The 13,932-nt window shown below is 45.7% G+C and overlaps 1 protein-coding gene across 3 annotated transcripts in view; it reads left to right on the top strand.

Moving 5' to 3' along the window:
• The window catches only part of LOC124794698 (irregular chiasm C-roughest protein), a 1,925,819-nt gene that overhangs the window by 949,264 nt on the left and 962,623 nt on the right, over nucleotides 1–13,932 (top strand). The gene's annotated exons all lie outside the window — the stretch shown is intronic.

Below are 13,932 nucleotides of genomic sequence, written 5' to 3'. Positions count from 1 at the left end.
GCCTGACAACGACGGGGCGTGTTGTGAATGATGTCATCAATCTAATGTTGAGGCAATAAGGCCCATTCTTCTTGCAGAGTTGCTCGCAAGTCTTGGAGAGTGGTTGGTGGATGCTGACGTGATGCAACCCGTCTTCCTAGTGCATACCAGACAAGCTCTTTGGGATTCAAATCGGGAGAGCGTACAGGCCACGCCAGGCGTGGAATGTATTCCGTTTCCAAGAAAACATCAACCACCCACGCTTTATGATGTCGAGCATTATCGTCCTTGAATACGAAGCCCACAGCACCTCGCAACAACCGTACATGAGTCCCAAGATCTGGTCACGATATCTGACAGCAGTTATACCTAGCCGATTCACTCGTACAGTGAAGTGTTCGAGTGATCGATATAATCCCTGCCCTCACCATCAGGGATCCTCCTCAACATCAGTCTCTTTATATAATGTCTGGGTCTCCAAATCATGTTCCACGTACCCTCTAGCTGCCAATCCGTCGAGTATCACTCTCCAGACCAAACTGGCACTCATCTGTGAAAAGAACATTGGCTCTCTGTTCGACTGTCCTGGTGGCATTTTTACGAATACATTCTAGACGTTCCCTTCTGTGAAGACGCGTCAGAGGTAAACACATACAGCAGATCTTCGATAATAAAGGCCACACTGCCGAAGCTTTTTGTACACCGTTTGCCCGGTACAACACGTCCAGTGGCTGCTGCGAGTACGCGTGCCAGTTGCAGTGCAGTACTAAGGTAGTACGTCGTGACGTTACAGCCAAATAACGGTCCTCTCTTTCTGAAGTCACGCGTGGTCGGCCCTACTCTGCACTTCGAAATACACTTTCGGTCTCTGTAAACTATCGCAACATCCGAGTGGTTCTAGGCGCTTCAGTCCGGAACCACGCGGCTGCTACGGTCGCAGGTTCGAATCCTGCCTCGGGCATGCATGTGTGTGATGTCCTTAGGTTAGTAAGGTTTAAGTAGTTCTAAATTTAGGGAACTGATGACCTCAGATGTTAAGTCCCATAGTGCTTAGTGCCATTTGAAGCATTTTTATGGCTATATCGTGAATTAGACACAGGACGGGGAAATAGTGGTTTGTTGCTTTAATAGTGGGCACCAGTGAATCATTACTATTTTGTACTACCCCTATTAAGAAAGAGATTGACCTTGAATAGTCACAATTCATTCTCCTTTCTTGCTTCTTCTCAAATTCTCTTCATGCGCTCGCTGTTTTCTCTATTGCGCTCTTCCAACAATTCATTCCTGATTTATTAATTTTTTATTTTTTATTTTTTCTTCGCGGTGTGTTTCTGCATAATGTTTCTGAACTGTTTACGATTATTTTTATTGTCTTGTATGATTCATAGTTCCTTAATGTCCTTTCCTGTTCCAGTATTCTATTGTATTTTGCCTTGTTTCTGCTAGAGTTTTCTGTTTCAATGATTTGCCTTGCAAGCCTTTTTTTGTTCATCCTACTGATATGTCCATAGAACTTCATCCTTCTCTTTCTAAAGTTGTCCGTTATTGTTTCTGTCTGTTTATAGATCCCTCTTGATGGCCTGCTTACCCAAACCGCTTCACCAGAAACTGGTCGGAATATTTTCCATAGAATTTCCCTTTCCTGCTTTTGAACGTATCTTATTTTCGTATGACAATGAAACGCTGTATATTTCGCAACGTAGAGAGCTTCTGGCGGAACTACTGTGTTGAAAAGCCTTAGTTTTGAATTGACAAAAATACAAGTTTTACATCACCCAGCTTCCCAGAACTCCTGAAGATAGACGTTGACTGTGGATGATGTATCGCAGACACAGTCCCTTTCACTGTCAGAGATGTCATTAAACCCGGCAAAAGACGTAAACAACCCTGTATGAGTAGCAAAATGGCTGCAGGCACTATGGGATTTAACATCTGAGGTCATCAGTCCCCTAGACTTACAACTACTTAAACCTAGCTAACTTAAGGAAACCAAACACATCCCACATCCATTCCCTAGGCAGGTTTCGATCCTGCGACCGTAGCAGCACCGCGATTTCGGACTGAAGCGCCTAGAACCGCTCGGCCACAGCGGCCGGCTACACACGCTCACTCGAAGGCAACTCACACACGTATGACGACAGTCTCTGGCTGGTGAGGACTGATTGACCTCGGCATTCAGAGACTCTGGTCGAGTGTGTGTGTGTGTGTGTGTGTGTGTGTGTGTGTGTGTGTGTGTGTCGCCTAAATTTCGATGAAGACCCTTTCGGCCAAAAGCTTACTTGAAACTTCCTGGCAGATTAAAACTGTGTGCCGGACCGAGACTCGAAATCGGGATCTTTGCCTTTCGCGGGCAAGTGCTCTGCCACCTGAGCTACCCAAGCACGACTCACGCCCTCCCTCACAGCTTTAATTCCGCCAGTACCTCGTCTCCCACCTTCAAAACTTCACAGAAGCTCTCCTGCAAACCTTGCAATACTAGCACTCCTGAAAGAAAGGTCCCGAGTTCGAGTCTCGGTTCGGCACACAGTTTTAATCTGCCAGGAAGTTTCATATCAGCGCACACTCCGCTGCAGAGTGAAAATCTCATTCTGGAAAAAGCTTACTTGCTTGACAGTCTATATACGACTCAGCATCCCCACTGTATGGTGAGTAGTAGTCTATCCTTTTCATAATATTGTCATTATTCCATACTGTACTTTCTATTTTTATGAAAATACTTTCGCTTATTCTAATTTGACATGTATCTGAATTTGTCTATCGTGGGAAAATAATAGCTCCAACAACGATTTTTGTTGGTGGGAACCAAAAGGTCACTCCTCCCGTTCAGCGTTCTCTGAAGAAAAACTCATGTTAATAATTTCCCTGCATTTCTTTCCTCACGTGGTATGTACTCGTCGTGATAGACAACGGTGACGTGGCAGGTGGGGATAGATGGCCGGCGACGTAGGCACTCCCCCTGCGCCACACGCCTCGCCGGTTGCCTGCCTGCCGGTGCCGCACGCCGAGGCTGAGTGGAGGTCGCGCATCCGGCAGACGGCGGGAGCACAGCACAGACCGCTAGAGGCCGCATCCAGCCAGCCGGCAGCGGGCGACAAGTTTTTGCAGCGCAATGCCTGCCGGATGTGCGGCGGCCGAGCCTAACTCCAGTTACAAGGCGCGCCGCAGCTTCCTGGCCACCGCTTCCTCTGCAGCCTCTGCTCGCCTACCCGCATGTCTCCAACTGCGGATGGAGTTGAGCATGGAGGCAGCAGCCCGAACACGCTGACCACCCAGTGCGTAACCTAGTTACGCTAGTAGACACACTCTCTTACCTAATCGCATCGCGGTAAGGCACTGGCAGTGAGCTTTAATTACTGGTTTTCAAGCCCGCATTTGTCGTACACTTGCCTAAATTAAAAATACAGGGTGTATCAAAAAGAATCATCCGATTTAAAAAAATCATACACACTACTGGCATTTAAAATTGCTTCACCAAGAAGGAATGCAGACGATAAACGGGTATTCATTGCACAAATATATTATACTAGAACTGACACGTGATTACATTTTCACGCAATTTGGGTGCATAGATCCTGTGAAATCAGTACCCAGAACAACGGACTTCATACGCCTGGGCATTGAGTCAAACAGAGCTTGGATGACATGTACAGGTACAGCTGCCCATGCAGCTTCAACACCATACCACAGTTCATCAAAAGTAGTGACTGGCGTTTTGTGACGAGCCAGTTGTTCGGCCACCATTGACCAGAGGTTTACAGTTGGTGAGAGATCTGGAGAATGTGCTGACCAAGGCAGCAGTCCAACATTTTCTGTTTCCAGAAAGGCCGTACAGGACCTGCAACATGCGGTTGTGCATTATCCTGTTGAAATGTAGGGTTTCGCAAGGATCGAATGAAGGGTAGAGCCACGGGTCGTAACACATCTGGAATGTAACGTCCACTGTTCAAAGTGCCGTCGATACGAACAAGAGGTGACCGACACCTGTAACCAATGGCACCCCATATCATCACGCTGGATGATACGCCAGTATGGCGATGACGAATACGCGCTTCCAATATGCATTCACCGCGATGTTGCCAAACACGGATGCGACTATCATGATGCTGTAAACAGAACCTGGATTCATCTGAAAAGATGACGTTTTGCCATTCGTGCACCCAGGTTCGTCGTTGAGTACACCAATCGCAGGCGCTCCTGTCTGTGATGCAGCGTCAAGGGTAACCGCAGCCATGGACTGTCAGCGCTCAACTGCGCGGTTATTCGGGCCCGTATACATTCTCAAACGTTGCTCAGTCCAATCTCTCCACTTTCAGGAATGAGGTTGAAATGGTAAGGATAACACAAACACCCAGTCATATCGAGGCAGGTGAAAATCCCTGACTCCGCCGGGAATCGAACCAGCGACGCCGGCCGTTGTGGCCCAGCGTTTCTAGGCGCTTCAGTCTGGAACCGCGCGACCGCAACGGTCGCATGTTCGAATCCTGCCGCAGGCATGGATGTGTGTGATGTCCTTAGGTTAGTTAGGTTTAAGTAGTTCTAAGTTCTAGGGGACTGATGACCACAGATGTTACGTCCCATAGTGCTCAGAGTCATTTGAATCATTTTTTGAACCAGCGACCACATGCTTTAGAAGCGAGAAGGCGACCGCGAGATCAGAAGCAGCGAACTGTGCTGTATGAGTATCAACACCATACCTAGTACAAAAAATCACGCTGAACAGTTATTACTGACACGCACTGAGCACATCGTAGAACACAAAACGCTTTCTGTTGCCCCGACACCACTCTTGCTAGAACTTAAGGGAGCGCACACTGATGCTATCTAGCGGGAACCATATAAAACTCGAAAGGTTGCTCTTTCCAATAGTAAGTTCTTCACGCACAAATCTCCAATAACATAATACACTACTGGCCATTAAAATTACTACACCACGAAGATGACATGTTACAGACGCGAAATTTAACATACAGGAAGAAACCGCTGTGATATGCTAATGATGAACTTTTCAGAGCATTCACACAAGGCTGGCGCCGGTGGCAGCAGTTACAACGTGCTGACATGAAGAAAGTTCCCAACCGATTTCTCGTACACAAACAGCAGTTGACCGGCGTTGCATGGTGAAACGTTGTTGTGATGCCTCGTGTAAGGAGGAGAAATGCGTACCATCACGTTTCCGACTTTGATAAAGATCGGCTTGTAGCCTATCGCGATTGCGGTTTATCGTATCGCGACATTGCTGCTCGCGTTGATCGAGATCCAATGACTGTTGGCAGAATATGGAATCGGTGGGTTCAGGAGGGTAATACGAAACCCGGGCTGGATCCCACCGGCCTCGTATCACTAGCAGTCGAGATGACAGGCATCTTATCCGCATGGCTGTACCGGATCGCGCAGCCACCTCTTGATCCCTGAGTCAACAGATGGGGACATTTGAAAGACAACAACCATCTGCGCGAACAGTTCGACGACGTTTGCAGCAGCATGGACTATCAGCGGATAACCGCTCAGTTGAGCGTCCCACAAGCCAAACATCATCATCATCATCATCATCATCATCATCATCATCATCATCATCCTACAGCACAGAGCATTACACGATGACATGAACAATTCCGAGAAACAAGTTGTGGTGTAAAGGCAAATCGCCCGGTCGTTCCTGAGTGTCTGACACAGACGTCGAACGCATCCGCCATAGTTTCACAAGGAGTCCGCAGATATGCGTTCGCCGTGCAACTCGACAGCTCAATATGCTCCCGACGTCCGTCTGGCGTGCCTTGCGTCGACGTTTACACATGAAACCATACAAAATTCATCAACTGCAAGTTCTTCGTGAAGGTGACAAACAACAACATGTGGAGTTCTGCAATTTCGTTCTTGGTAAGATGGAGGATGACAGTTTTCTTCCACGCTTAGTGTTTAATGACGAGGCAACGTTCCATTTAAATGGAAAGGTGAACCGTCATAACGTGAGAATATGGGGTACAGAACAACCATACGAATTTGTACAGTATGAGAGGGGTTCTCCAAAATTGAATATGTTTTGTGCAGTTTCACGGGAAAAAGTGTATCGTCCACTTTTCTTTGCCGAGAACATTGTTACACGGAGCACATTTCTAGATATGCTTGAGAACTTGCTTTTGCGACAGTTGGAGACTGATTCGAACGAATTTATTTACCAACAGGATGGGACACCGCCACATTGGCATCTGGAAGTACGGGAATTTTTAAATCAAAGGATTACTAGACCGGGGTCAGGGATTTTCTCTGCCTCGTCATGACTGGGTGTTGTGTGATGTCCTTAGGTTAGTTAGGTTTCAGTAGTTCTAAGTTCTAGGGGACTGATGACCGTAGATGTTAAGTCCCATAGTGCTCAGAGCCATTTGAACCATTTGATTACTAGACTATGTATCGGTCGCACTGGAGCAAATCATTCAGCCTCACATCACTGGCCTCCAAGGTTACCGGGGCTAACTGTGTGTGATTATTTCTTGTCGAGGTTTGTAAAAGACTCTGTTTGTGTGCCTCCACTACCTAACATAATGAATGAACTGAGACATTGCATAACAGCAACTGTGGAAGCTGTAACTCGAGACATGCTCACTGCAGTGTGGGAACAATTTGAATATTACATTGACATATGCTGTGGATCTCACAAAGGGAACATACTGAACACCTATGAAAAGGCATGAAAAAAGAAATTTTTGTGTTTCCCGTTCCTCAAAACGTAAATTCATTGTATATGTTTATTAGTTTCAGAAATATAGACGTGCCGAATCGCATGATTCACCCTTTATTTTTGTTACAGTGTGCTTTGTGTATGATCGTAACTTGACTGCGATCATCCGACTTTAGGGGACTTCCATGGTTCTCGCCTAAGTGAAAGTGAAAGATTCATTTTGAGAATTAGGACTCTAAGATAACGTTCAACTGACGCTTCACATTGTCTGTTCATTGTAACAGTGTTTACACTGATGACGAAACACTTTACGATCTCTTCCCACCGCAACATTGAATGCCGCCTGCTGACGTTGCGGGCACATGACGCTGAAAGAAAACTATAAAATCGGTGCAGAGATGAAAGGGAAATCATTCTAGTGACGATACTCGGCGCAACTGGGGAACTATATTAATATAAGAAACCATGATAAGGGGCAAATTGTTACGACCTGGCGCATGTGAACGAGCATCTGAGGAACGGCGAAGCTGATCAGCTGTTCGATTGCTGTTGTCGTAACCATCAATGGAAAGTGATTAAAAGACGATCGATACGCCATTTGACACAAGGTCTTGGACGTACGTTACCTGACCAAAAGTTTCCGGACGCCTATTAAGGGACATTAATATTGGGCGCGTCAATCCTCCGTTTTTATCACGGCTTTAAGTCTGCTGTGGACCCTTTCAATAAGGTTTCTGAATGTGTGTGGAGAAATAGCAGCCCACTCTTCCTCAAGAGCAGAAAGCACAGAGCATAGTGATGATAGACATTGGGGCCCGGAGCAAAGTCCACGGTCTAACTCATCTCAAAGGTGTTCTATTAGGCTCATGTCGGGACTCTCGGCAAGAGGGCCCATTTCAGAAAGTCTGTTCTCCACGTACCACTGCCTGACAGATGGTGCTTCATGAAATGTGCTCTGCCGTGTCTATACAAACAATCACTGTTTCGAGATTTTCCTCTACTGTACCCAGTACGCAATGTTGTAAATTGTGTTTATACCCTTCCGCACTTAGCGTTTACTTAAGTGCAAAATGCGGACCACAGCATAAGCACACCCGCATACCGACGACACAGCTTCCTCCGTACGCCACTGCTGCCACTACACGCGATGACACGTAAAGTTCTGCTGGCATTCGCCACACCAAAACTACTCGATCCGATCGCCGTGGGCTATAGCGTGATTCATCACTCCGAATTCTTCGTTTACAGTTATCCACCGTCCACTGGCTTTGCTCTTTACACCACATCAAGCTTCGCTTAGCATTGACTACAGGAATTGCGGCCTATGAGGAGCTGCTCGACCTTTGTATCCCATTCTTTTTAAGTCCATACTCATAGTCATTGTGCTATCCCGGCTGCTGGTAACACTTTGGAATTGAGACAACCACCCTCCGCAATGCTCATCGCTCCCCGTTCGTCAATATTCTTGTCCGTCAATATCCCCTTCCGTCAATATCCCCGTCCGTCAATATTCCTGTCGGTCAATATCCCTGTCCGTCAATATCCCCGTCCTTCAGTATACAAGCTCTGCCCATTGTAGGTTTACCCTTCACTGTCCCATCGGCGGCACTCAACTTGGGCAGCCTTATAAGGGTTGATATGTCTCTGATAGGTTCGTCGCCACTGAGGTGACATCCAGTGACTAGTCTAGGTCGGAAGTAACTGAGCCCTCCTGCCCAACCCAAGTGCTTGTGCAGCTCCTCTACTAAAAGGACTTACACCTGGCGTCCTTTTATACTGGCGATTACGCCTCGCGACTCAAGTGGTCAGTTCCACATTACGTAGGGGTGTCTGGATATTTTTGATCCAGTAGTGTATTTCCCCTCATGACAGAACGCGGAGGTCGGAGGCTTGCCCACCATGTAAAGCAGGATAAGCAGTGATCTGTGGCTGATCTGACGACAGAGTGCAATGGTACAGTGGCACAAGTCTTCGCAGCACATCATTCAGTGCACGTAGTTGATTTGCTATGGTGATAGATGTCGTAAATCTAAGAGATGCTTAATAATGTCTGACATGAGACCGCTATCAGAAATAAACTGGAAATTTACTACTTCTGAAGCTGATCACTTCTAGCACAAACTCTCTAAGCTCCGACATGATATGTTTGCAAGTCAACGGTGATGAAAATACGCTGTACAAACAGTTTTGTCATTGACTTTAAGCACATCACCTGATGTTTATGTCAGATATTTCACACTGACATGTTACTACATTCGACCTCAAAAAGTTATGGAAACTCATCAAATAACAAGATCTCTTCTGAACAGCACTTTGCAATACATCCCAAATATGCTCAATAATGTTCATTTATGGCGAGTCTGATGGTCAGTGGAACTGTTTTAACTCAGGAGAGTGTTCCTGGAGCCACTCTGTAGCAATTCCGGCCATTTGGGGTGTCGCATCGTCCTGTTGGAATTGCCCAAGTCCGTCGGAATACACAATGGACATGAATGGATGCAGGTGATCAGACAGGATGCTTACATACGTGACATCTGTCAGAATCGTATCTAGACGTATCAGGAGTCCCATATCACTCCAAATGCACTCGCCCCACACCATTACAGATTCTTTACCAGCTTGAACAGTCCTCTGCTGACATGCAGTGCCCATGGATTCATGAGATTGTCTTCATACCCGTACACATCCAAACGCTCGACGCAATTTGAAACGAGACTCGTCCGACCAGGCAACATGTTTCTAGTCATCAATGGTCCAGTGTCGGTTTTGACTGGCCCAGGCGAGGCATAAAGCTTTCTGTCGTGCACTCATCAAGGGTACACGAGTCGGCCTTCGGCTCCGAAAGCCCCGATCGATGACGTTTCGTTGAATGGTTCTCACGCTGACACTTGTTGATGGCCCAGCACTGAAATCTACAGCAATTTGCGGTAGAGTTGCAAGTCTGTCACGTTGAACGATTATCTTCAGTCGTCTTTGGCCCCATTCTTGTAGGACCTATCCGGCCTCAGCGATGTCGGAGATTTGATGTTTCCCCGGATGCCTGATATTCACGATACACTCGTGAAATGGTCGTACGGGAAAATCCCCACTTCATCGCTACCTCTGAGATGCTGTGCCCCATCTGTAAGACCACTTAGATCTTGATAACCTGCAATTGTAGGAGTAGTAACCGACCTAATAAATTGCGTCAGACACTTGTTGTCTCGTATAGGCGTTGCCGACCGCAGCGCCGTATTCTGCCTGTTTACGTATCGCTGTATTGGAATACGTATACCTATACCATTTTCAATGGCGCTTCAGTGTAAGTATAAAAGTGACGAATATTATGAATTCACTAGACTTATGCTTAGCTGAAAACATTGTTTCATTATCTTAAATGAACTTTCACTCTAATGGAGTGTGGACTGTTTTAAAGCTTCCTGGAAGATTAAAACTGTCTACTGGACCGATATTCGAACCTGGGACCCTTGCTTTTCACCGTCGATGCTCTTACAGACTAAAATATACGTGCACGTACAGCTTGATTGGGGACAATGCATGTGCTGAGATGGACAAGGATCGCACACGGAAACACACTGGAAGTGACCAAGGGAAACAACGGAAAACTTAAATCTGGATAACTGAATGGTGATCTGAAACTTGTTTGTCCTCAATTCGAGTTCAGTGCTTTATCCACTATGCCATCTCAATCACTAAGATTGTTCAAAACCCCTTTCTTACGTACGAGTTCCTTCATTGTCGGTAATTCGCCACTAGTGAAAGCGTACAAGAAGCAGTGGACTGTTGGAGTCCAGACAGTGTACTTGAAACACGAAGCACGACCAGCTATTTATGCTTCTACACTCAGCTATACAATGTTTGGTTAAAGTAAAATGTTATGGGTCATAAAGATATAACTGCCTTCACCGTGCTACATATACGGGCCATAAACTGTAGATCGTTAGAGACCAAAGATGGCCGCTAGGACTGGAAGCTCAACTAAATAATATGTGGTAGGATATTAATGTCCTACGGAGGAACACACTCGTGTGGTAGCTATAAAATATTTACTATTTCTTTTCCATTAATCTTGAGTTAATAAATTGTGGTTACCGGAACCTGTTTCCTAGGAAAACAAATTTGTTTGTGTTTGTATGCCTAAGTAAATGTCACCAGAGCAGACGCATCCTCAGTGGGAGTTTATTCAATTTTTCTTGAGAGCATATTTTATTTTCTGTGACTATCTACCAAAATGGCTCTGAACACTATGGGACTCAACATCGTTGGTCATAAGTCCCCTAGAACTCAGAACTACTTAAACCTAACTAACCTAAGGACATCACACACACCCATGCCCGAGGCAGGATTCGAACCTGCGACCGTAGCAGTCCCGCGGTTCCGGACTGCAGCGCCAGAACCGCTAACTATCTACCAGTTAGACTATCATTTAGACAATTAGTTAATGTAGCATACCACATATTTTGTAGTACGCCTTCTCAGAAGTGATACTTGCGCATGAATTTATTAGATCTCGTTTCGCGCTTTTTTCGTCCTTGCCGTATTCTCCTAGTGTTGTTCACAGTAGTCCGACGTTACACGTTTGGCAACACGACTGGAAGCTTACTTCATTGGAATTGGTATTATGCATTGGCCCACACCTTTGAAAAGACCAAGGTAATTGTGAATAAATTGGTGTTTCCAAAATTCCACTTTATTTCCATTGTCCCTCATCGATTAGGTACAAGAAAAGGCTTATGGTGCTCGCGAGCATTAGTACAGACTGTAGAGTCGAATGCTAAAGACCACTACAATGGTATGTTGCAATCGGACAGTACGCGGGAGTACCTGGCGAGGTATAGGGGAGGGCGGCCACCCTCCCGCCCACACCCGCAATGATTACCCTAGACACAAATTATGATCTTTGGAATCTGAATTCGCATCTTGCCCACCACACAGACAGATGTATCCATTTGGAGAGAGCCAGAACGTGTGATGGATATTGACTATAGTGGTGTGCACGTAAGAAGTAAAGGCGGGTAGCGGAGTGATGCGCCAGTGTACCAAGTGACGCGCTGGCAAATAGCATCATTCTGCCACGTATATCTGTAGGGTGAGCTTTGGGGTGCACGTGGAACTCTTAGTCTTGAATTTCACTTTAGTTTAGGTATGGTGAAAGCACTAAGCCACTATAGTGTTCATTGTGCGTGGCATAAAGCGAACACAATGAGAATTACAATAACAAGTAACAGCAACATTTTGCCTAACGAATAAATTTTTCTACGGAGAGCGAGAAGAAAGTACAGAGGCCCAACGTGACGCTTACCCCAGATTTTGAGTTACCTGGTAGGCATAGGCTGCAGCGTGTGGGGTGGCAAAGAGGCTGGAAGTACGCTGGTGAAACCCTGAAACGTTCTCACTCTTTGTCTTGTCTGTGCAGAACACATCCGGCATTTGCTTTATTAGTTGCAAACTGCTGTAGTAACAAATGCGACCAAAGCTATCTGTTGCGGAAATCTTAAAAGTATTTCGCCGGCAGAAGCAACTCTGCAACTGTAAGTGCGGCATGGTGTGTTTGAGCGTTTGTGCGTGTGTGTGTGTGTGTGTGTGTGTGTGTGTGTGTGTGTGTGTGTGTCTACAACATGACACTAGAAATATATTTCTGCTCTGTGGAGAAATAAGTCTTCCCTTATACCGTGCAACAATTTCATGCTCTTAATCTCCCTCACCAACCACAAAAACATAGGAATACACCCAGCCCCAACGTTCTTAGTTAATGTACCTATTACATTACTGCAGTAAGCATGTTAAATTTTTAGCTGTTGGTGTATCCTAAGACCGGTTTATCACATAGCTTAAAAAACGCTTCAGTCCTTTCACTGCTATTGTGACACATGTACCCCATGATAGATTAACAGAGAACCAGTTGGAATTTGCTGCATGTTATTGCGATGTATCAGTATTTCATTGGTAAAAGGAAGCCTGCTGAATTGTTGTAGAGTTCTTGCAATTACGGCTTGCCCCTTAAGGTTACGCTGTCTTCACGTTTCATTGTTAATCCTCTTCTCCTCCACTCCCCTCACCATACTGTCACATTGAGTAAGTTCACACTTACAGATAGGCAACGTAATCAACATATTGGCAAAGCGGGCTGCTGGACAAGTTGTGTCAGTGAATTGTATTTACGTGTCAACGTTTGCATCGTCAAAAACGGTGCTCACATTGAACACCTTTAGTGTTAGTAAAAAACACTTGGAGGGATGCTCCATCGACTAATATGTGTCTGTTTTCTGTATGTCTCGCAGTTTTTACACAGTCATCTTCTGAATCCTCGGAGGTATTTATGGATAACCCTTATGTCCCGCCTCTTGCCTCGTTTGAAGACGATCTGGTAATGTTTTTCTTATATTGTAACCTCTGACAACGATATTAATTAAAGTAACAAAAGATTGCCTTTCACGCCGAAAAACAAATTGTCAGTGAACAGGTTGAAGCAAGGGAATATATTTCTGGATGACTAGCACTAAACTGCGAAGATTATTCTGAAAGTAAGGTCCTGTCAGTAGTGGAATGGAAATCACAGTGAAAATCCGATTACGCTTTGCACAGACGTGTTGGGCAGTGTGCCTAGTGTGCCCGTCGATCGCGCGTTGCCACTCTTTCGGTTATGAACGCACAGGGAGCACGTAAAGATGCCTAGAAAATAGTGCCTCCCGCCAAACATGGGTGCCTGCTGAGAGATTTTGCCGCATTTCATGCAACCCCATATAAAGTAACTGTCACGCATTTCCTTCTTCGTGGCTTTTCTCGGTCGCACAATGCAGGGGAAATTAGGACGCTCCTGCAGAGTTTTCGTTGGGAAGTGTTTGATCAACCACCATTCAGCCCGCAAGTGGTTCCTTTGGATTTTCAGCTCTGCTCACATGAACCACTGGCTATGAAGCCAACATTTTGTCAAAGACAACGAACAGCAGACTAGCTTAGAGGATTGACGGCAAGCACTGGCAGCTGCCTTCAGTGACGATGGTATTTGAAAATTAGTACAACACTACGACTAATGTCTACATCGGAGCGGCGTCTATGTAGAGAAGTATCTGGAAGATGTAGCTGACTGCTGCAACTAAGACATTTTCGATTTTCGCTGTGGTTTCCTTTTCGCGACCGACCAGACCTTTCTTTTCCAATAACCTTGGCATTACGTTCCATGTAGAAGCGAAATACCCGTATATAGTGCACATTTGTATGGTTAGTTGTGAACAAACGGCAATATAACGTATTTCCTTTGGACACAGATAACGCGC

Source organism: Schistocerca piceifrons, chromosome 4 (assembly GCF_021461385.2).
Source record: "Schistocerca piceifrons isolate TAMUIC-IGC-003096 chromosome 4, iqSchPice1.1, whole genome shotgun sequence".
Classification (NCBI taxonomy): domain Eukaryota; kingdom Metazoa; phylum Arthropoda; class Insecta; order Orthoptera; family Acrididae; genus Schistocerca; species Schistocerca piceifrons.
This window is presented reverse-complemented; position numbering and strand designations above follow the sequence as displayed.